Raw genomic sequence first — 22,841 nt, 5'->3', positions numbered from 1 at the left:
GTCACATTCCAACGGCGGAGATGAAACCCATGAGGAGGTGTCCCATCTCCCCACCTCTGCCTCCTCCTTGTATCCTAAGGCAAGTGCAAGTGCACCTTCCTGGTGCTGGGCAGGCAGGGAATGGGTGCCGAGGGGCTGAGATGTCTGCATTGGAAAGGGCAGACGTGGAGGAAGACAGACTCACAGACAGAAACATACATACATAACAAGACAAGCTGGCTTTGGGGGTAGCACCTGGGGCCTTTCTTGAGATAATCAGATTAAAGATTGATGACAGAGACTGTATTTTGTGAGCTTTTGGGGAAGAGCTGGGCAAAGGAGTTCAGCAGCGTGTCTGTGGGCTTTCAGTGGAATTCCCCGTGGATGCCTTGTCAAGCAACTGTCTTAAAGACTTCTGCTGCTTGTTGATTTTAAGATTCCAGGCTGGAATTTCCTTTGAATACATCACTGTGCAGACAAAGGTCATGGAGCAGCTCACGTTTCCCTGGATCTCACGTAAATATTCACTTCTCCTCCTCTTGTTTTTTAACAAATGGATTATACGATAATCATGTTCTGCATCTCGCTTTTCCTGCTTGAAAGTTCTTCTGCATAGGTACATGGAGATCTAGCACATTCTTCTTCATGATAGCTTCCTGTCTTCATGGATGAACATTTAGGGCATTTCCAGTTTTTTCTTAGTCTCTGCAATGCTGACATAAACATCCTGGGAAATGCATATGCATTTCTGCCCACATAGCAACTATAAAATCTCCAGCAGTGGAAGGAGCAGAGGATATATTCAGTCCTAATTTTTATAAATATTGCCAGTTTATGTTCAATAAGTTCTTTTCAAGATAGCCTCAATTATTAACTCTTTCAATATTGAGTTAGAATATTGAGAATAAAATATATATATATATATAAAGTAGAACAAAAACAATAGTCTTACTACATTAAATAATACCAAACTTTCTGATTTTTCCAATCTATAAAACAGAATAACATATCTCATAATTGGTTTTCATTTGCATTTCTTTCCATAGGAATGGGCACAGTGTGTTTTCTATGTTTATCAATTGTTTCTTTTTTTTTCTATTAACTAAATTAAACTGCCTAATCCTGCGTTTTGTTTGATTTGAAAATTGGAGGCTGGGTATGGTGGCTCGTACCTTTAATCCCAGCACTTTGGGAGGCTGAGGTGGGCAGATCACGAGGTCAGGAGATGGAGACCATCTTGGCCAACTTGGTGAAACCCTATCTCTACTAAAATACAAAAAATTAGCCAGGCATGGTGGCGCGGGCCTGTAATCCCAGCTACTTGGGAGGCTGAGGCAGGGGAATCACTTGAAGCTGGGAGGCGGAGGTTGCAGTGAGCTGAGATCATGCCACTGCACTCCAGCCTGGTGACAGAGCAAGACTCCATCTAAAAAAAGAAAGAAAGAAAGAAAGAAAGATAATTGGAATGTTATTTTTCTCATTGATTTGTTAATGCCCTTTGCAAATGAAGGAAAACAGCTCTTTGGAATCTATGATGGAAATAATTTCTACCTATTTGTTGACTGGCACTTAAGAAGGACTTTGCTACTGAATAGTTCTAATTAGTATGTTGTTCAACATTCATTCAACTTCTCCTAAATTTACAATGTCTAGGTTTTGTGCTGTGCCTAGAAAAATGTCCTTTACTCCAAAACTGTTTAGTTTCATCATTTTCCTAGACTTTTAGTGGTGTTCATTTTTATGCTTAAGACATCTAGGGTTATTTGTTACAGCACATATTAGGAATCCCCCAAATGCCCACGAAAAGGAGACTGCCTATATAATTGAGTTGCATCCATGCCATAGATTTGATCCATCTGAAATTGATTTTGGAGTGGGAATGAGAAAGCAATATGTTACCCCTATGCTATTCCCAAATAAACCTTTCCTGGACTAATTTTAATTCTAACTAGCAAGGCAAAATCAATGTGCATTTTGGCCTATTTTCACATTGCCACTCCTGTTCCATTGCTTTCTCTGTGCATTCCCTCGCTAGTCTCCAATCCCAGTCATTACTGTGGCATTGGAATAAATTTTAGCATGTGCTGCAACTATCTCCTCCCCTCCTCTCATCCCATCCCCTCCCCGACCCGAACTTTCCTGGCTATTTTCATAGGTTTATTTCTTTAGGTAAAATTTATTATACTTTTTTCATCTTCCAAAAAGAAATCCTGTTTGTATTCTAATTGAGAATGCATTAAATGATAGGCTCAATTTGTGAGAATTCATATATTTACAATATTAAGTGTTCCTGCACAAGAAGATGATATGTTATGTTATTTTTCTTACTCAAATATCCTGTATGTCAAGAGTTTAAGGTTCTCTTCAGGTAGGCCTGATATATTTATCACTATTTCCTCTAGGTACTTTATATTTAACATATTCATTTAATAATTAAGAGAAAAAAGCAGAGCACTTCCTTTATAGCCTCTTTGAATATTCAAAGTTTCATTTCAGTTTTCTGTGTTCTTAGATAGATCTTGATAGGGCATCTAATTATGGGTTAACAACGACCAGATACTATGCCGACACTAACAGCACCTAGAAATTGATAAGGAAAATCAGAGTTTCTCAAAAATTGATTAATAAAGAATATGAAGGCTGGGTGCAGTGGCTCATGCCTATAATCCCAGCACTTTGGGAAGCTGAGGCAGGTGGATCACCTGAGATCAGGAGTTCGAGACCAGCCTGGCCAACATGGTGAAACCCCTTCTCTTCTAAAAATACAAAAATTAGCCGGGCATGGTGGTGGGTGTCTAATCCAAGCTACTCAGGAGGCTAAGGCAGGATAACTGTTTGAACCCAGGAGGCGGAGGTTGGAGTGAGCTGAGATTGTGCCATTGCACTCTGGCCTGAGTGACAGAGCAAGACTGTCTAAAAAAATAAAATAAAATAAAAATATGAAGAGATAGTTTTTTAAAAAGTAAATATAACTACCTCTTACACGTGCTAAAACATGCTTGACCACACTCATCGTAAGAGAAGTGCATATTCAAACTAGGCTGGGACACCGTTTTTCACATATCAGATTAGGAAAAAGCAAACATTTGGTAGTAAATACTTGTCAGCCTCTGGGAAACAGACAAGCACACACGTTTTCAGGGATAGGGGCATAAACAGTAAAAACTCTCCTGAAGGGTTACTTAGCAACATCTGTCAGATTTTTAGAAGCATATGCCATTTGACCCATTACTTTGGGAACGTATTGTATAGATATGCTTCTATACATGGAAATAGACATTTAGCATTATTTGTTACAGCACATATTAGGAATCACCCGAATGCCCATGAAGAGGAGACTGCCTGTATAACTGAGTTGCATCCATGTCATAGAATACTATGCAGTTGACTAAAAGAAGGCCAATGACGCCCTTAATGTGTGAAAGAAACAGGCAAGGTAAAGAACAGCATCTGTGATCAGCTACATTTTGTGTAAAAGAGGGGAAAAGTCAGACTCTATCTTTGTTTTGCTTCTTTACATATAAAAAATCTCTGGAAGGATGTAAGAATCTCAGAATTGTAGATCGATACTTATGATTTTTGAACCATATGACCGTCTGACATTTTCAGACAACTAAAGTTTTAACATATTGGCAAGGGAAAAAACATGAGGTCATGTTTTCTTCCTTTTCCTCTGCGTGTCTTCCAGGCTGAGATATACACCCTCAAGTTCAAACAACAGAAATTGACTCCAGCTGAGTTGTCTCAATTCTGGGACTGCCATCTGCTTTCCAAACACAAAAGCAAGCACACAAAATAGAAGCAAAAAAGCCAAGATCAGGAGTCCTCCGTAGCCCATAGAATTTAGGCTAGTGTATACCATGTGAGGATTTGAGGTGAACCCAGTGAGTGACTACAGTGTAGCCTCCAAAAGGTTAAAGCAAATGCCACAAACCCATCCTTGTAAAAGATAATTCTGAACAGAAGTGAAAGCCTGCCTACCCCGCCCCTTTGACCTAAGATACAAACTGTGAGAAGATCCTCAGTCTGCAGCAAGAGTTAACATTCCCTGGGTGCTGCACTGCTCTGCAGCTGGGTTTTTGGTGCATAGCTGAGTTCGATCAATGCTGTGCTGTGGTTGTTGCATTCACAGCTCTTTTCCTGGATGGAGAAGCCTGCTTGCGTATGGTGCAAACTTCCTCCGTTTAGTACAAACTCTGACTGAACAATAGGTCTCCTCCTTTTTTTTTCATGAGCAATATCCTGATATTAAAACAAGAAATTCCATGATTCCTCAGCAACCATCAACACTCCAAGAATGGGGCCCCACTGTGAGGCCCCATGCCCACCCAAACCTCACTGACAGCCCCGCTTCACAATTTTTCTCTGACCTGTGTTCAAGGCATTCATTATGAATGGTTGGAGGCTGAACATTTAAAAGATATGATCACGACCGGGCGCGGTGGCTCATACCTGTAATCCCAGCACTTTGGGAGGCCGAGGTGGGCAGATTACCTGAGGTCAGGAATTCGAGAGCAGCCTGACTAACCTGGTGAAATCCTGTCTCTACCAAAAATACAAAAATTAGCTGGGCATACTGGCAGGTGCCTGTAATCCCAGCTACTTGGAAGGCTGAGGCAGGAGAATCACTTGAACCCGGGAGGTGAAGGTTGAAGTGAGCCGAGATCACACCATTGCACTCCAGCCTGTGCGACAAGAGCAGGACTTCATCTCAAAAACAACAACAACAACAAAAAACAAAACAAAACAAAATGATACGATCACTTGCAAACAAATGATCACAAAAATGCCAAGAACTGAGGAGGAACTAACCTTATTTTTAGCTTAAAAAAAAAAAGAACCAAATAAAAAGGGACATTATCTAAGATTCAGTTCAGTAAGGTTCCAATAGTCTATCTTTGTAACTTCCTAAATCTACTGCTTGTTTATTTAAATTTTTAGAAATCATATGGCAATAACAATAAAGATAGAAATGTGTTGTTTTGTAGAAATTTGGGGGAGAAAGAGAGAAGAGAAACATTATTTTGTGAAGGCAGTGAGTAAATATTCAAAGGAAACACTTAGGTAAATTCACTTAACCCCATCAGGTACTAGTATAATCTCCGTTTACAGATGAAGAAAGAGGTCCCCAGAGATTCAGTGACTTGACCAAGGGAGGGGGCAGAATTTCCACTCTAAACCACTAACTTAATTTTTATTAAAAAGGCAGAAAACAATGACTCAGCAAGCTTTTACACCCCCTTGGAGTAAAACAAAAAGATTAAAATTATACTTGAAGGAAAGGCAGGCCATCTTGTCAGAAGATGTAAGAAGGGGAAATGATTCACTTTACATAGACTGTTGCCTTAGGCCCAGTAGTCTTTATATAAGATCCCAATTTGGAACATACCAAGACAGTTTGTGCATATTTTTATTAAGGCACTTCTGAGTTACTCTGCAAAAACCGGGAAAAAAGCGCCTTCCAGACTTGTTGAAAAGGGATGTCCAGCACTACAGGTTGATCAGTAAGCGCTGGCGGATGGAGAACCCTGGGAATTGTCCAGCATGGACATGGAGGCCGTCTCTGGGCGAGTGCACCCCCCCACCTGCCCACTGTGAGCAGAGAGGCCCCATGACCACCCACGACTGCTACCAACAGAATCAGAGGGGGACTCTGGGCACCACATCGTCAGCCCTGTTTACTCCATGAATTTTCAAACTTCATACCAGTTTTCTTCAGTGAGACATACAGGTTTTGTAATTTGGAAAAAAAGAAAAAAAAAAGCATTCTGAAGATGAAGCAAGGAAAGATTTGGACTTTAATTAAAATATTTTTATTTAAAATGTTAATTAAACAGCTTTAATTTTGATGATTGGATTTGAGGGTCATCACATTTCAGTGTACACACATTTGAAAATGAAGACTGGCCACATTTTAAATTCATGTCTTCCATCACTTTAAGCCATGCCTTCTCTAGGTTAGAGCCAAATAAAATCAGACTCCCCATTTTGTAAGGACCCTACTTTTTTATCATTGTAATATTATTATCATTTTCGCTAATAGAAATAGAGTCCAGCTGAGGCTACATAATTTGCCCAACAGAGAAAGAGAAAAAAAAAGGCCATTTTTTTGAGGGTCTACCTAGCATGTGCACTTAGTCTGGTGCTAAGCATTCCGCAAACAGATTCTAACCATGCCCCTGTTACAGATAGGACTAGCTGTGGAGGCATCAGGATTTGCACCCAGTTCCTTCCGACTGTAGAGCCCGGGTTCTTGACACTCTCACTCAGTATTTCCTGCAAGTGCACACCTTGGAGATGCCCAGGAGATGCTGGAAGATGAGATCAAGACAGCAGGCTGAGTACGGCTGTAGCTACCACCTCCTGCTCCAAATCCTTAGAAATTATTACAAATATCAACAAACCGGCCGGGCGCAGTGGCTCAAGCCTGTAATCCCAGTACTTTGGGAGGCCGAGACGGGCGGATCACGACGTCAGGAGATCGAGACCATCCTGGCTAACACGGTGAAACCCCGTCTCTACTAAAAAAAATACAAAACACTAGCCGGGCGAGGTGGCGGGCGCCTGTAGTCCCAGCTACTCGGGAGGCTGAGGCAGGAGAATGACGTAAACCCGGGAGGCGGAGCTTGCGGTGAGCTGAGATCCGGCCACTGCATTCCAGCCTGGGCGACAGAGCGAGACTCCGTCTCAAAAAAACAAAAACAAAAAAACCAAATATCAACAAGCCTTATTAGCATGGGAAAGGAAGGAGCAACCTAAGAAGACCAGAGTCCATTGTGCATGAGGTGGAGAAGGCTTGGGAGTGCTCCGAGGCTGTTGGGGGACATGGGAAGCAAGAGGGCCCCCAGGTCACCAGCAAGGCGACTGGGAGGAGTGGGGAGCCATAGTGGGCAGACTCCTGTGGATCTGACCCCTCTCCAGCTTGTTCCAGGCAGCCTGGGACTGATGGGTCTACACTCGATGTGGGCTAAAGAGAAAGTGTGGTGGGCAACTCCCAGGAGGTACATGGAGCCTACTACCCGGAAGACATGGTCTGGATGTCCCCAAGGCAGGCTGCTGCAGTCCCCTGGCCCTCCTCTTAGCAGGCTACTGTGACAAATGCTGTGTTCACAGACAGCTACGGGGAATCCCAAACAGAACACTCAGCATCCACCCAGGCACCCACACACATTTGAGGAAGAGCAGCACCATAAAGAGAAGCACCAACTCCACTAACCGAGTCAGCACACAGGCAGGCCGCAGGTCAGCAGGAAGACACATCCCACCTTACACACACACACACACACACACACAGAGACATAGACACACACACACACACACACTCACACACACACACACACAGACACAGACACAGACACACACACAGACACACACACAGACACAGACACAGACACACACACAGACACACACACAGACACAGACACACACACAGAGACATAGACACACACAGACACAGATACACAGACACACACAGAGACACAGACACACACAAACACACAGACACACACATAGACACACATACAGACACACACAGACACACACATGCACACATAGATACACACATAGACACACACATAGACACGCAGACACACAGACACACACACAAAGAGACACACACACACACAAAGAAAATAAGCTGGTTTATGTTCCCTATTTATGTAGCCAAGGGCACAGTCTCATTGGAAGCAGACTGATCACCTAGGGGAGAGGCTGTGTCATATTTCACCACTGTCCCCCTTGGGCCTCAGAGTCCCCAGGAAGAGGTGAGCAGCTGATGGTGACAATGTCTGTGCAAGGCAGGGTCTAGCCAGGTCAGAGAGTCTGCACGTCTTGCTGCATCCTTACATTACTGCTCAGGGGAAGCCTACACAAATCACACAGTCACTGAGATGAGGGAGCTTTGGTCTCTCCTGGTTCACAACACAGCTTGGTATTAGCAACTGTTCATCCTTATCCTGGAGGAAAAGATGGAGTTAGCATGGGAGCTTCCCTAAGCAGAATCTCAGGCTCCAGCTTTCCAGCACCTCCAGGGCCCTTCTCTATGCAGAATTAATGTTAGCAGAGCAAGAATGAACTCAGAATAAATATTACTAATGTCTTGGAGAGAAACGGGAGGATGCAGCATCCACAAACAAGAATCAACTAAAACTCTTGAAAATTAATACGAGAAGAGTTGCACTGTGAAGCACAGTAGGTGGGCTGCAGAGCAGAGACACTGCTACAGGACAAATCAGGAATCTGGAAGACCAAGAGGAGGATGCAGCACCAAAAGATAAGGAGGCTGGGAGTAGAGATAAAAGAGTGAGAGATATCGAAGATATTTCTTGAAGTTTTCCAAAATGTGTCTAATAAGAATTTCAGAAGCATATACTTAAATAAAGAAGAATAATTCTCAAGTTGCAAAAATATGAATCCTCTGAAGTGACAGGATACTAGTCTAGAAGTTGAAAAAAAGGAGGAGTAAATTTAGAAAAAAGAATAATAAAGGACTAGCGAAATAAATAATCTTATGGAAAGACTGATCAACAAAAGAATGAGAGAGAGAGAGCAGGACATGTGAGGACACACAAGCAATATCTGGAACAAAAAGATAAAGCTACATTAGAGAACTTAAAATCATGGCATCATCAGCAAAGGACACAGGGGTTCTTGGAGAAACAGTGCATTGTGCATCTGGGACAGTATATGACAACCTGGCCCTGGACGTCTTGTCACATCAGAAAGCAAGGAAGTTATCAAAGACTCCTGGAGTCATGCCAAAAGATAGAGGAATCTACTCAGGGGGCCTACTGGCAAAAGGGGAAGAGTTTTAGCATCAAGAATCCAATAAATTAAAATCCATGAGTTCATAATGATACCAAGGGGAAAGAAAACCCACCTTCATTGGCGGCCTTCAAAAGGTGCTAGGAAATTGACTTATTTTCAGGAGAATGAATAAGAAAAGTAAGAGAAAAAAACCCAACGATTTACCCTGACTTTGCTTTACAAACTGTAACTCAAGGTAACACAGAGCTGATGGAAGAAATTTCTTCTTTAGAGATGCCTTTCAGCTAATAAATGAAGAAGGAAAGATAGACTTAAAATAACACCACTTTACAACCTTGAATTAAATAATTGATCTAAGCAACCATCAATGACTGATAAAACCATTGTGTGAAAAGTCGAAAAACCATTAGGACATTTATAATGAGTGACTGTGCTGACACCAATGAAAATCATTAAAAAACCTCTAAACATCAGAGAGAGGCAATTAGACATTATGTGACTAAGTGATGCAAGAGGAAGTATACACCATCTATTGGGCATTTTTGCCAAACCACTTACTAAATCTAATCAGACCTCTGGATCTACAAAAACATAGGGAATGTGGGAACATGTCAGGCCTCACATAGAAATGCAGTTGCCAAAATTCAGACTGTGGAAAATTGCAAAGGACAAACAATGTGGCTTTATCAACAATGAAACTGCAAGGAAAAAGAAATTGAGGGAATAAGATAGAAATTAAGAGACTTAGGAACTGTACTGTCCCATGTCCCAGCATGCAGGGGCACTGACTAACAAACCTGACTCAAACAAACCAGCGATAAAAACAGAGACAATCCAGGACATTTGAACACTGACTAGATATTTGATATTTTGACTTATTTATTTATTTTTATTTATTTATTTTGAGATGGAGTTTCACTCTTGTTGCCCAGGATGGAGTGCAATGGCACAATCTGGGCTCACTGTAACCTCCATCTCCTGGGTTCAAGCGATTATCCTGTCTCAGTCTCCCGAGTAGCTGGGATTACAGGTGCCTGCCACCGTAACTGGCTAATTTTTTGTATTTTTAGTAGAGACGAGGTTTCTCCATGTTAGTCGGGTTGATCCCAAACTCCTAACCTCAGGTGATCCACCCACCTCAGCCTCCCAAAGTCCTGGAATTACAGGCGTGAGCCACTGGGCCCGGCCCTCTCCAGCCAAGGGTCCAGCCTGGGTCTCCCCTCTCAGAAGCCTAGCCTGTCAATGGCATGCTATTGTGGGCATACATTAACATACATTTTTAAACATACATTTAAATGTACGTTAAATGTATTTTTTTTTCTTTTTTAGACTTCTTAAGCTATAAGTATGGAATTGGGTTCTAAATCATCTGGAAAGAGATAGAAGGGGATTTACATGGATGCAGATTGGTCATGTGGGGGAAGGAGGGAGGAGGGCAGAAGGTGGGTTACCTGCATGGGAGGAGTAAGTTCCAGTGGAGGGGGAATTGAGTTAACAATAGTTTGTGGTCTATTTTCAAAAAGCTAGAAGAGTGGCTTTTGCATGTTCTCAACACCAAGAAATGATAAATATTTGAGGTGATGGATATGCTAATTATCCTTATTTGATCATTACATATTATATACATATATCCAAATATCACTCTGTATCCCATAGACAAGCACAATTATTACATGTCAACTAAAAACAAGAGGGTTAAAAAAAGATTGCCCATGTGTGATAATTATTGAAATTGGGTAATGGGTAAAAAGGGGTCCATTTTTAATATTCTCTCTACTTGTATACTGTGTTCAAAAGTTTCTGTAATAAAAAATCTTAAAAAAGTGACCGGGCACGGTGGCTCATGTCTGTAATCCCGGCACTTTGGGAGGCTGAGGCAAGTGGATCACTTGAGCTCAGGAGTTTGAGACCAACCTGGGAAACATGGTGAAACCCCATCTCTAGAAAAAAAACAAAAATTAGCCAGGCGTGGTGGTGTATGCCTGTAGTCTCTGCTACTTAGGGGGATGAGGTAGGAGGATCGCTTAAGCCCAGGCTGTTAAGGCTGCTGTAGTGAGCCTAGAGGTCGCCACTTCATTCCTGCTGGGATGACAGAGTGAGACCCTGTCTCTAAGTAAATAAAAAAGTAAATAAATAAACATTTAAAAAAAAAGAAATCTAAGATAAAAATATAACATTTTAAAGTTCCACATAGCTAAAGACTTATGAAAAGGGAAAAATATGACATTTTGAATTCAGGCCTAAAAACTGTGGTTTCTGAGGCCAAGAAAAAGGGGAACTAAGTATTAACCCTGATTCTTTGGAAGAGAGGGCAATTGAAAGACTAAGTCTGGGTGGGGGGCGGGAATGGGTACTTTTCATTGTATTCCCTTTTGTACTTTTAAATTGTATGTAAGTAAATTGTGTGCAATTCATCTATTAAAAATTAATAAGATAGTTTAAAAATATATTTTAAAATCATGAACCATTATGAACTTCATGCTAAAATATTCGAAAATCTAGATTAAATGGATAACTATCTAAAAACTGTATTGCGTAAAATAACTCAAGAAGAAATAGAACATTTAAATAAAACTATAACCTTTAAAGACAGAGAATCAATAGTGAGACATCTACCCATTAAAAAGCACCAGGCCTGTATGGTTTTATAGGCAAAGTGATATATCCCGCTTCTTGAAAAATATAGCACGTATTTATATTATCAAACTTATGTTGGTTGAAAAAGCAAGCTGCAAAAAGATTGGTATAGTATTAAAATATTTAATCCAACATTTTTGTATGGAAACTGTTCTGAAAGGAGCAGGATTGACAAAACAGAACTCTGGTTACCCCATCCCTACCACAGCTGGACAATGAGCCAGCTGAGAGATGTCCCCTTCTCCCAGCTGAAGTGAGAGCACCTAGGTTCAGTTTCCCACGGGTCTGGTGGCTGCATCATAGAGGACTGCACATCCCACAGACCCCGAGTTGCCCCATGTAAGCAGCCAGCACCCACAGCTAGCATGCTATTGACAGGCTGGGCTCTGAGAGGGAAGACCCAGGCTGGACCCTTGGCTGGAGTAGAACCCCGCCCCATCCAGCCCTATCCAGTAGAGGCCCTGTAATAGCTTTCTGTTAAAGGAGAGGCTGTTAAAGGGGCCACATGTCACACCATCTTGCAGATTCAGGCTTTGTGATTTTCTTTCTCTTAATAAAGCCTATTCCCTAACCTCAGTGGATGATATTGTGGAGTTCATGCCAATCCCCACACAGTAAGTGGTAGCCCAGAGCGGATTCACCTGGCAAGGCAGAAACACCACCATGTATTTACAGATAAACACACACATACAGCCATAAGGGATTCACACGAACTTCAGAATAATGGCTACCCTTGGAGTTGAAGGAGAGCAGTGATCAGGCAGCGATCCAAAGGGGTTCTGGCTGTACCTGTAAGGTTTGACTTCTTAAAATATTTTCTTTGAGGCAAAAATGACAAAATATTAATGTTAGCTAAATCTGAGTGATGGGTACATCTTTGATTCTTACTTCCTTTACTCCTCACTCACCTAACCCATGTCAAAGCCTGCTCCTGCAAGAAGAACCACCAGCTGGGCCCTGCCTAGATTCCTGACCCACAGAAACCTGGGAAATGATAATTTGTTGTTCTTTCAAGCCAACAAGTGATAGGGTGGTTTGTTACATACTTGTGCATGGATACCCACACAAGTCCTGATAGCTTTCTTTTGAAACCTATTCTCAGTGCATTCTCTTCTTCCCACTCCCACCCCACCATCCTGGCCCCCTTGGTGCCTTCTCCCCAGAGTTCTGGCAATAGCCTTCTAATTCCCTAAACAAGATCATGCTGCTCCTCAGATATTTCCATCAACCTTGGAACAAAATCTACACTCCTGCTGTGAAGGCTCACCTCTCCAGCCCCATTTGGTGCTTCTCTCACTCTGCCCCAACTGCACAGGTCATCTTGCAGTCACTCAAACCTACTGATCTCATTCCCACTGCCCAGCCTTTGCACTCACTGATGCCTTGCCAGGAGCACCATTTCCCAGCTCCTTTGAAGGACTGACCTCCTAATTCCATTCACTTCATTCTCTGTAAATGCCACCTCCCCCCAGACACCTTCCCTGATCTCTGATCATAGGCAATAGTGCCCTATGCCTGTCACTCTCCATCCCTGCAGCCTGGTTGATTTCTGTCATGGCCCTGTTCGCTCTTCACAGTAGAGTACAGGTTTATTTACTGTGTTTGCCCCGCTGGAATAGAAGCATCATGAGGACATTTTCCTGGCTTCCCAGGGCCCTGACCATAGCAGGCTCTGACATAGCCTGGAGTGTATGACTAAGACTAGGCACAGGAGGGAGGGCTGGGCATATCATTCTCTGTTATTTTCAGTATGTTTGATAAACACTCTTCTTCCCAGCCTTCCTGTGGCTGCCTCCTTCTGGTCAACTGAGCAGACCTGAGATTCAACATCAATGCCTTACCTAATAACAAATAAAAATGGCCACATTGTGCCTCTTTTGTACATGATGTTACTCTAATGCTTCATTGAGCATCACTCTCTGGTTTTCTTCTTCCTTCCTTTTTTTTTTTTGAGACAGTTTCTTGCTGTGTCACCCAGGCTGAAATGCAGTGGTGTGATCTCTGCTTACTGAGATCTCTGCCTCCCAGGCTCAAGCAATCCTCCCACCTCAGCCCCCACAAAGTAGCTGGGACCACAGGTGTGTGCCACCATGACCGGCTAATTTTTTTTTTTTTTTTGTAGAGACGGAGTTTTGCCATGTTTCCCAGGCTGGTCTCAAACTCCTGAGCTCAAGCGATCCATTTGCTCGGTCTCCCAGAGTGCGGGGATTACAGGCATGAGCTACCTTGCTCAGCTCTCTTGCTCTCTGCTGTCTACTTTTCCTGCTACAATTGGAAGCCCTGTAAGAGCAGAGGCCACACTCCTGCTGTGTCCCCAGCATCCGGAACAGTGTCCTCCACAAATGGGTGCATAAGAATGGTTGAAATAATCATGCTGAATTAATAAAGACAAACACAAAGCTGGGGCTTAGAAGAAATATAGAGAATGCAGAGGTCATTAAAAAGAACTTCAAAAATAAGTGCCAGTGAAAAATATTTTTCTGCCAGTGTTTTCACTGACTTAGTATCCTAGGAAATTGCTTTCTTTGTAATTTATAGACATTCTTTGCCTACAAAGTCAGCTGACTGCAAATTTCCCTAATAATGCTTTGAATCATATAATTATTGATTTGTCTGGAATTCACTGTAAAATGTTGGTTTCAATACATGATTTTGACTTTTTAAATAAATAAATAAGAATTAACTGAGAAGATAAGACTGACACCAAAATAAAATAAAATAAATGGCAATTAGGATCCTTTGGGAAATTCAAGAAAATACTGCATACATAACACAGGAGCACAATGCTATGAAAATAAACAACCAAGAACAGGAAAGAGTTTTGGAAATTAAGATTGAGTTCCAAAATGAAATGCTCAATAGAGAGGTTAGAAGATAAAGTCAGGCAAATCTTTTTTTTTTTTTTTTTTGAGATGGAGTCTGGCTGTGTTGCCCAGGCTGGAGAGCAGTGGTATGATCTCGGCTCACTGCAACCTCTGCTTCCCAGGTTCAAGCGATTCTCCTGCCTCAGCCTCCTGAGTAGCTGGGACTACAGGTGTGTGCCACCATGCGCAGCTAAGTTTTATATTTTTAGTAGAGACGGGGTTTCGCTATGTTGGCCAGGCTGGTCTGGAACTCCTGACCTCAAGTGATCCACCCACCTCAGGCTCCCAAAGTGCTGGGATTACCAGCGTGAGTTACTGGGACTTGTCAAAAGTTTATAAACATTAAGAAACAGAACAACAGTTGGAAAATGTGAGTGAAAAGATAAGCAACCTGTATCTTAATTAATAGGAGTTCCAGAAAAACAAACAAAACAAAACTATAGCGAAAGCAGAAGAGAAAAATATTATCAAATAAAATACAAGAAATGTCCCAGGCATGAAAAGGATACATACTGGGCCTACCCAGTGCCAAGCAGCAGGAATGGAAAAGGACCCTCACCCAGGTCTTTCCCTGGGAAATTTTGGAAGACCAAGCACACAGGGAAGATTCTAAAAGCTTCTGAAAGGGAAAACCAGGTCACCACAGAGCAGTGAGAATAACACCACATCAGAGGACAATGGAGAAGGTTCCAAAGGCAGAGGATTCCAATTGAGATTGCAGGAGAAGGCGAAATAAAGATGCCCTCAGGAATGCGGAGTCTCTTGCAGGAGCCTCCCAGGAGCTCTTTCTTAGGCATTTTCTTGCTGATGCATTCCAATTAAATCGAAGGGTGCAAAGTAAGAGTCCTGGGTGGGGGTGGGAGGTGGATGGAGGTAGCAGGGAGTGGGGGTGGTGCTCGTCTTCAGGGCCCCACAGAATACTGAGTCTCCAGGCACTTGTCATCACGAAGGGAACATATTATTTAAAGTCACAAATGCAACCTAGGGATGAGTCGGCCCCAAAAGAATGAAATGCAGAGGGAGCAGCAGATAGATGGGGTGCAAAAGGGAAGGAAATACTCATTTATCATGGCAGGAAGTCAACAGACATGTTTCAACAGATCAGCAATAGAGAGGTGCAGGCATCTTCTTTATATTGAGAAATGGTAATTACCTGAAGAACTAAAACCAGAAACAGGAACTAACAACTCTTTTGGGAGTTGACACTGGGACAGGGCCTTGTTGCTTTTCCTATGTTATAGTCCCTTCTGTCTGACAGCCTTCATTAAGCAGGGGTATGCATTCCTTTGGTAATTTTTAATGTGCTTATTCTGTGATCCTGCCATTCTTCTGGGGCATATGAAGTAATATTCCACTCTTGGAAGCAAAAGGTAGAAAGGATCTAAAGACATTTTAATAATAGATTGATGAAACATGGTTGTATTCACACCAAATGTGGTGCATATAGAGGGAACTCATACTCAAGAGAAAAGAAGACATACTCAAGAGAAAAAAGTTGCACAATAATATGTACAGCTGAATATGCATGTAAAACCAGAAATATACACAAAAAGAATCATACTTGTGCTTCAGAAGAGGTTAGGAAGAAAACATACTCAGGCTGGGCACGGTGGCTCATGCCTGTAATCCCAGCACTTTGGGAGGCCGAGGCAAGTGGATCACTTGAGGTCAGGAGTTCTAGACCAGCCTGGGAACATGGTGAAACCCCATCTTGCTAAAAATAGAAAAATTTCCTGGGCATGGTGGCACGCGCCTGTAATCCCAGCTACTCAGGAGGCTGAGGCAGGAGAATTGCTCGAACCCAGGAGGTAGAGGTTGCAGTGAGCCGAGATTGCGCCATTGCACTCCAGCCTGGGTGACAAGAACGAAACTCCGTGTCAAAACAAACAAATAAAAGAAAACACACTCAGCTAACAGTGATTACCCATGGGTGTGATGGAAAGGGGGCCAAGAATAACTGTGGCTTTCTCCTTATCATTTCAATCCACTGTGCGAATTGTGGAATTCCATATAAATAACTTTTTTCTTAACCTTCAGGGTGGAGTCAGGCACCAGGAGAATGCTCGTAGTCCACTGTCAGGTAGGGGCTCTTCGCTTGCTTCTTATTTTTGAACCCATGGGTGCTTGTGATGTTTGCACAGAGACTGGGGTGACTGCCCACTGGAGCCATTTAAGCCTGGAAGCTGGGGTGGGGGCAAAATGACTGGAGGAGCCCTGCTCTGGCCTCCCCCATCCAGCAGAGTGAGGTCCCGCAGGTGTGAACCACCTGTGACCACCCACTTATCTCTCCGAGTTCACATGGCTGTGTCAAGTCCAAACTAAGCTGCCAACAGGAACTTCAGAGAGCCATTCTCATCCATTTATATTCAATTTCTAACCTCAAATTTGCATCATCACATGGTTCCATATTTAAAATAATTGATTAAAATATTATCTGCCTTTAAATATCTCTAAGTCACTGAAAAGTTCAAAGTGTCATGTAAATTATTTTTGTTCTTGGTTCTCTGAAACGACCAGGTAGGTGATTTTAAGCCAACATTTGGCAACATGCCACGGCCCCTGGGTGCTGGATGTTGAATGAAGGATGAGAGGATGTCGCCAGGCACAACCCCAGCAGCATTAGCGAAAGGAAATGCAATCCTCAAAAGTTCTTTACAGTTGAAAATATAAGTTCTGATTAATGTGTGCTTCATTGTGCAGCATAAGGGTGATGAGCTCAGGAAGGATTCTATTGCTTGAGATGTGTGTTTCTGTTTGGTTTTCTTCCTTTCTTCTTTATGACAAATGTCACCTAATAAGTAGCAAGATGGCTACTAAGTAGAATCTGGACAAACTGAGCCCAAGGGTGGCCTGAATAGTGAAGGGACTCAGAATTGGGGCTTCCAAAGAATAATAGCAGCTCCTTATTTTCATTCATCAAACTTTCCAAAAATGTGCGTGCAATTCACACACTCAAGTTTAAACTTACATGGCATTGGGAGTGGTGGGGTGGGAGGGCTCCATTCCCAGAGAACTAAAGAATTTCATAAAAATCCCTAGTGATGGCTCCTTCAAAGTCTGACTCAAGCAAACCAAGAGGGGTAAAAATCCTTGTCCCTCTGCTCAGGGGCCTAGGGATGCCCACACGGACATCTCCCTGCTGTCAGGCTGCTGACCTCTTTATGGGGGCCAGGGCAGATGGCTGGTAAGAAAATCTTCTCTCTTGGTGGCTGAATGCATGCCAAGTGAGCCTGGGCTGCTCCCTAGCAAGCACAGAGGCCACTAGATAGGGCTGCCCTGCACACCCCACATAAAGGAGGCCAAGTTAGGAGCAAGTGTGGAGTGGGGGAGGCCGGGCAGGGGGTAAGGACTGGGGCTCCGGTGAGCCACCACCTTCAGGCTCGGGCCACCTAGAATGGGGTGGATCAGTGGGGGTACTCCTGAGAACTCGTCCATGGCAGGGTGGGGAGGCAGGTAGGGGCAGCTCTCCCCATGGACCCAGGTGTGTATGGCCGAATAATTAGGCCACATACAGAGAAGTCAAAAAGCTATTGTGATATCTAAGTGGAACATGTAAAGTTGCTGACGGCCTGTCAGTGGGATGGCTTACTCAGCCTAAAAAGGAATTTGCAGGGAGGGCAACACATTTGCTTTTATTGACTCCAAGAAATGGGTTAAGGGATTCCGATCTGTCTAAATGAATAAAGCCAGGCATGAGGAGAGTCCCACAGCATCCACTTCCTACCAGAGCTGTCCACAGAAAGGCATTGTTGCTAGGGAGTCAGTTCCCCATTGCTACAAGTAAGCAAGCACATTACGGACAAGTAATTAGGAGAAGATCTAAGCCTCAGGTTAAAACGAATGTTCAAAGGCTCATCAAGGCCTGGAGCATCTGTAGCTGGGCTCTGCTTTGTGAGTGTGAAGCACAGCTGTGCTAACTGCCACCTGCATGGATGGACGCACACAGCCACCTCGCCCGCCACCTGGGCCACCAATCAGCCTCCCTGTCCTTCTCCTCATTCATTAAAAGATTCCTGACCAGACGTGGCTGTGTGCTCCCTGGAGGGGCTGGCCTGCTCCTGCAGCCAGGCTGGAATCTCCTTTGCTGCAAGGCCCTGCCTGCCCTGTTTCCTGTGGCTCCCATGGTGTGAATACAGCTCAGCACGTTCAGGCAGGACACCAACAGGAGGAACAAGTCAGAGATGTGGGCTGGCTCATCAGTGGGGATCTGTCCTTTGTAGACTTTCCTGCTATGGCCTGACAAGAAGGCCGGCTGCCACCCTAGAGGCTCTTCCTAATTCGACCTATTTCCTACTTCTATTTCTGGAAGGCAGGAGGAGCCCCCACTTGAGCAAACCTCTTAGCTCCTATATTAAGAAGTTGTATTTCAAATGCAGATTTGAAAAAGCCAAAGGAGAAAAAAACAAGACATTGGAAGTAGCCATGAAACAACCTGGAATTTGAAGACCTTCTAGAATGTTCCTTCTCCTCCTTTGGTCCATGCTGGGTCCGGTGGTGGGCAGGGCTCTGAGAGGTGTGTGACCGTGGCAGGGCTTTCAGGACCGAAGCGATGGCCACTCACAGAGAGCTGGGGGTGCGAGCCCCTGCTTGGGTGATGTCTGATCAAGCTCCACCCACCCTCCGCAATCCAGAAGTCTCCCCAAGTATTCTCCACCTGAATTATCTGGAAGTTTCCTGACTTCCCTACTTTCCAGGACAGCTCTCCTTGGCTGGCAGGACTGGTTTTTCCACTCTGGCTGGTGTTAGACATACTCAGAAGAATGAACGTCTAATGACATATTTGTCAAAGTAGTGCGCGCCCTGCAGCCCATGCCCAGTATCTCATTGACAGCTGCTCTGTCAGCTGGCAAACTCTACGCCCATCAAAACTTTCCAGCCGTTCCTCCTGCACCACAGGCGAGCTGACTGCTGCCGGTGCTAATGAGGTGGAGATTGTGACACACCTTCCTGGGACACAATTGTGTTGCACAAACACACAGCGGGCCGCACGGCAGGGCAGACACACACAGACCCCAGCCCCATACCAGCTGGGTAAAGCCCCCTACATCCAGGAACTTTGAAAGGATTAACCATTCTAAACAAACATGAGCTGAGGTCACGCAAGTCACAACAGGTAGGGGGTGTGAAAAGGCAAGCCTAGTACACAAATGAAAAATTTAAAATACCATTACCCCAACATCCAAAAGTAGACACTGTTTTTTAAAGTGTGGGTCTTTTTCTAAAGTGTACTCGGAAGTATACTAAGAACATTATTGTTTTCAAACACGTTATCTAACAAAGATTTTTAAAGCATGAGAAAACTGAACCTACATAATTTTGAGTATCATTAATTTTCCTTCTGGCAGCCAACTTTTCTTAGCCGGAGCTGGAAATTAGTCCTGAACAGTCTGCCCTGAGTGAGGCTGGTGGATTTGGGGGGTAGGAGAGGGGAAACAGGACTCCCTATCATCCCAGGAAGTCTGGGAGAAGGTGGGATGGGACAAATCCAGCTTAGGCTCTGGGGACAGGCTCAGAGGGTGATTCCTGCAGGGGGATCAGCTGCAGTCATAGTAAGTCAAGTATTCCACATTTATTCCAGAAAGACATCAAAGCAAAGAGGCCAGTGGAAGCAGATCTAACTTTGGATGTAAGCACAGGAGGTTCACCGCTTAGATTCTAATCACGAATCATCAGTGCTTAAATAAACAATAATTTTAAAATAGCTTGCAATATTATTGTTCTGGACGCAAAAGAAGGCAAAACAAAACAAAAAGCAATGTGTAGATATCGTAGGAAACATAAACAGCAGAGATGAGCAAAGCACAGTGACTGCAATCCCAGCACACACACGTGACCACACACCACCCTTTGAGCATTACCTGCTCCTTGGCTGTGGCCTTAGTGTACATATTTATTAATATATTCTGTGAAAATGAAGTCCAACATGCAATGCATTAAAATTGGGCTTTACAGAGGGGGCACTGTAGGCTTTAATCCCTGGAATTAATAAATTCTGTTAGTGAGCTCCAGGGCTGGGGCTCACAGGCTCAGTTCTGCTGGTACCACCTGTGGGACCTTAAAACTCTGAGTATGGGTATAAATTAGTAGCTTCTCACAAGATTCCTTATGAGGATTTGGTTATTATTGTAATCCATTAATATGTAATAGAATTTTCTTAATGCTAAATAGGGGACAGAACTTTCTGGGGCATGTCAGGCTATTTTCCTCTCCTCTTCAACTCTTGGTTTTCTGTGTTAGGTCACTGCACAAACACCTCCCTCATTCGCAGGGGGTCCCAGGGTGTCACTTCCCTGTCCTGTCTCTACTTCAAGCTCTTTGAACAGTACACAGTGAAGGCTGCTGCGGTCCCATCAGGGTCCTTGGCCCTTGTGTGTGTCTCTTGGGTTACACAGAACAGGAATGGCAGGGATTCCTGAGATCCCACTGGGGAAAGAGGCCTGGGGCAGAAAAGACTTTTCTGTGCCTGCTGTTTTCCATCAGAGCAGTCAGGAGAGGACATGTGCCAAGCTCAGATGCAGGCCTTTAGGGAGAATCACGGGGGGCTGGGGAGTGCCACACTTTGGTCTCTCAGAGCACCTTAACATTTTCTAGTTATCTGTCCTGCCACAAGCTTGGAGGTGGGGACGGGTTTGTCCAAAGCCCATTGTGCCCTGGTCCCTGGGACCTGTAAGAATCAGTGGGGGATCCCTGGGGACTTAGAAACGCAGGCTCTCTGTGCCTCAGGCCTCCTGAATGAGATTCTGCATTTCACCAGGATCCCCAGGGGACATGTGCACATGATAATTTGAGAAGTGCTGCTCTACGGGACTCAAACCATTTAGATGGGCTGATTCTCCACTTTAGCTACACATTAGAATCACTAGGGAACTTTTAAAAATCACCCATGCTGGCCAGGCGCCATGGTTCACTCTTGTAATCCCACCCCTTTGGGAGGCCGAGGTGGGTGGATCACTTGAGGTCAGGAATTCTAGACCAGCCTGGCCAACATGGTGAAACTTTGTCTCTACTAAAAGTACAAAAATTAGCTGGGCGTGGTGTTGCACGCCTGTAGTACCAGCTACTCAGGAGGCTGCGGCAGGAGAATCGCTTGAACCTGGGAGGTGGAAGTTGCAGTGAGCCGAGGTCATGCCACTGCACTTCAGCCTGAGTGACAGAGCAAGACACTATCTTTAAAAAAAAAAAAAAGAAAAAGAAAAAATTACCCATGCTTGCTCACTCATTGCCCCCCTGCCCCAAGATGCTGCTCTGGTGGGTCCAGGTGGTGCCATAGCCCTGCCGGTTTGAGTCACTACCCAGTGACTCTGTGGGCCATGGTTGAGAAGCACTCCTTTAGATCACCAACTGTTGACCAGGAGGGGGAGGGAGCAGCGCCTCCTGTGGGGCTTTTTCAGATGACACAGTCACCCACCCAACAGGCCCCAAACAGACCCAGGGTCCCTGTCCCCACCCTCATCCCTCAGGGCTGCCAAGAGGAGCAGCAGGAGGATAAGGGAGCCTCATGTGCACTGGAAATGTGGAGGTGCTACCCCCAAATCGGGGACAGTGTTCTATCACCCATGTCACCTCGATCTCACACTAACAGAACAAGGCCTTTCTACCACACAACTGAAAAAAGACATATGTCTAAAACAAAGAAAAAGAAAATTTACAAAGATACAAGTTGAGCACTCTGGAAAGATTTATTGCTGGACAATGTCAAGAAGCAAATTCGTCTCCCATTTCATAATGTGATGGATGTGAAAAGACACCTTCCAGAAACATCACCCTGGTCAGCTGCTGGACATTTCAGATGGAGTGAAAACACTCAAACAACTGAACAAAGTGTCTGCCAAGCCAGGTACAGTGGCCGATCGTTACTTAACACAGTTAAGGGTACAAATGTGGGCCTCTCAGACTCAACATGTTGACACTTTCACCTGCCATAGTATGGCCTAGCATTTAAGAATGAGTGTTACAGCATTAAGACAGGGTTCAGACGGCAATTCTGTGATTTCTGAGTTGTAGACCTTGAAGTTTCCAGGCTTCTCTTACCCTCATGTTCCTCAGCTATAAAACGGAAATAAAAGTACCATGTTCCAGGTTGTCATGAGGATTTTATGGCATTATTTTGTAAAGTTCTGAACTTTGTAGTGCCTGGTACATACTAAGGGATTAACAAATATTTATTAACAATGATATCCTATTGGTCTTAAAAGTGGTACAACTGTAGTGGAAAATCTGGCAGTATGTGCCGAGAGCTTAAAGATGTTCAAGACCAATAATTCAACTTCTGTAAACCTACATTACAGAAATAACCTTGAAACCAAGTATTAAGAAATGGGAAGGAAATGCTTTGGGTGGGAGTGAATAACTCGAAGCAACCCAAATGTCCCACAGGAGAATAAGGATTAGGACAATAACTGCACATAGCACTCCCGCAGAAGATGATGTTTCTTTTGGTTCTGAGTGCTGCCCAATTTATGAATCATTTTTTGATCAAATTATTAAATTGTAAAAAAAAAATAAAATAAATGAAATGATGCTTCACTTGATCATAGGAGCTAGGTGGTGCCCTCGGTAAATGTCACTGATAGAAGGTTAAGAGAAAAAAGCAAG

The 22,841-nt window shown here is 43.8% G+C and overlaps 1 protein-coding gene and 1 pseudogene across 9 annotated transcripts in view; both read right to left on the bottom strand.

Moving 5' to 3' along the window:
* Window positions 1-22,841, bottom strand: part of LRRK1 (leucine rich repeat kinase 1) — a 153,371-nt gene that overhangs the window by 123,434 nt on the left and 7,096 nt on the right. The window lies entirely within an intron of this gene.
* On the bottom strand, window positions 2,532-17,681 carry LOC144329700 (putative uncharacterized protein encoded by LINC00596 pseudogene; annotated as a pseudogene).

This window comes from Macaca mulatta, chromosome 7, assembly GCF_049350105.2.
Source record: "Macaca mulatta isolate MMU2019108-1 chromosome 7, T2T-MMU8v2.0, whole genome shotgun sequence".
NCBI lineage: Eukaryota > Metazoa > Chordata > Mammalia > Primates > Cercopithecidae > Macaca > Macaca mulatta.
This window is presented reverse-complemented; position numbering and strand designations above follow the sequence as displayed.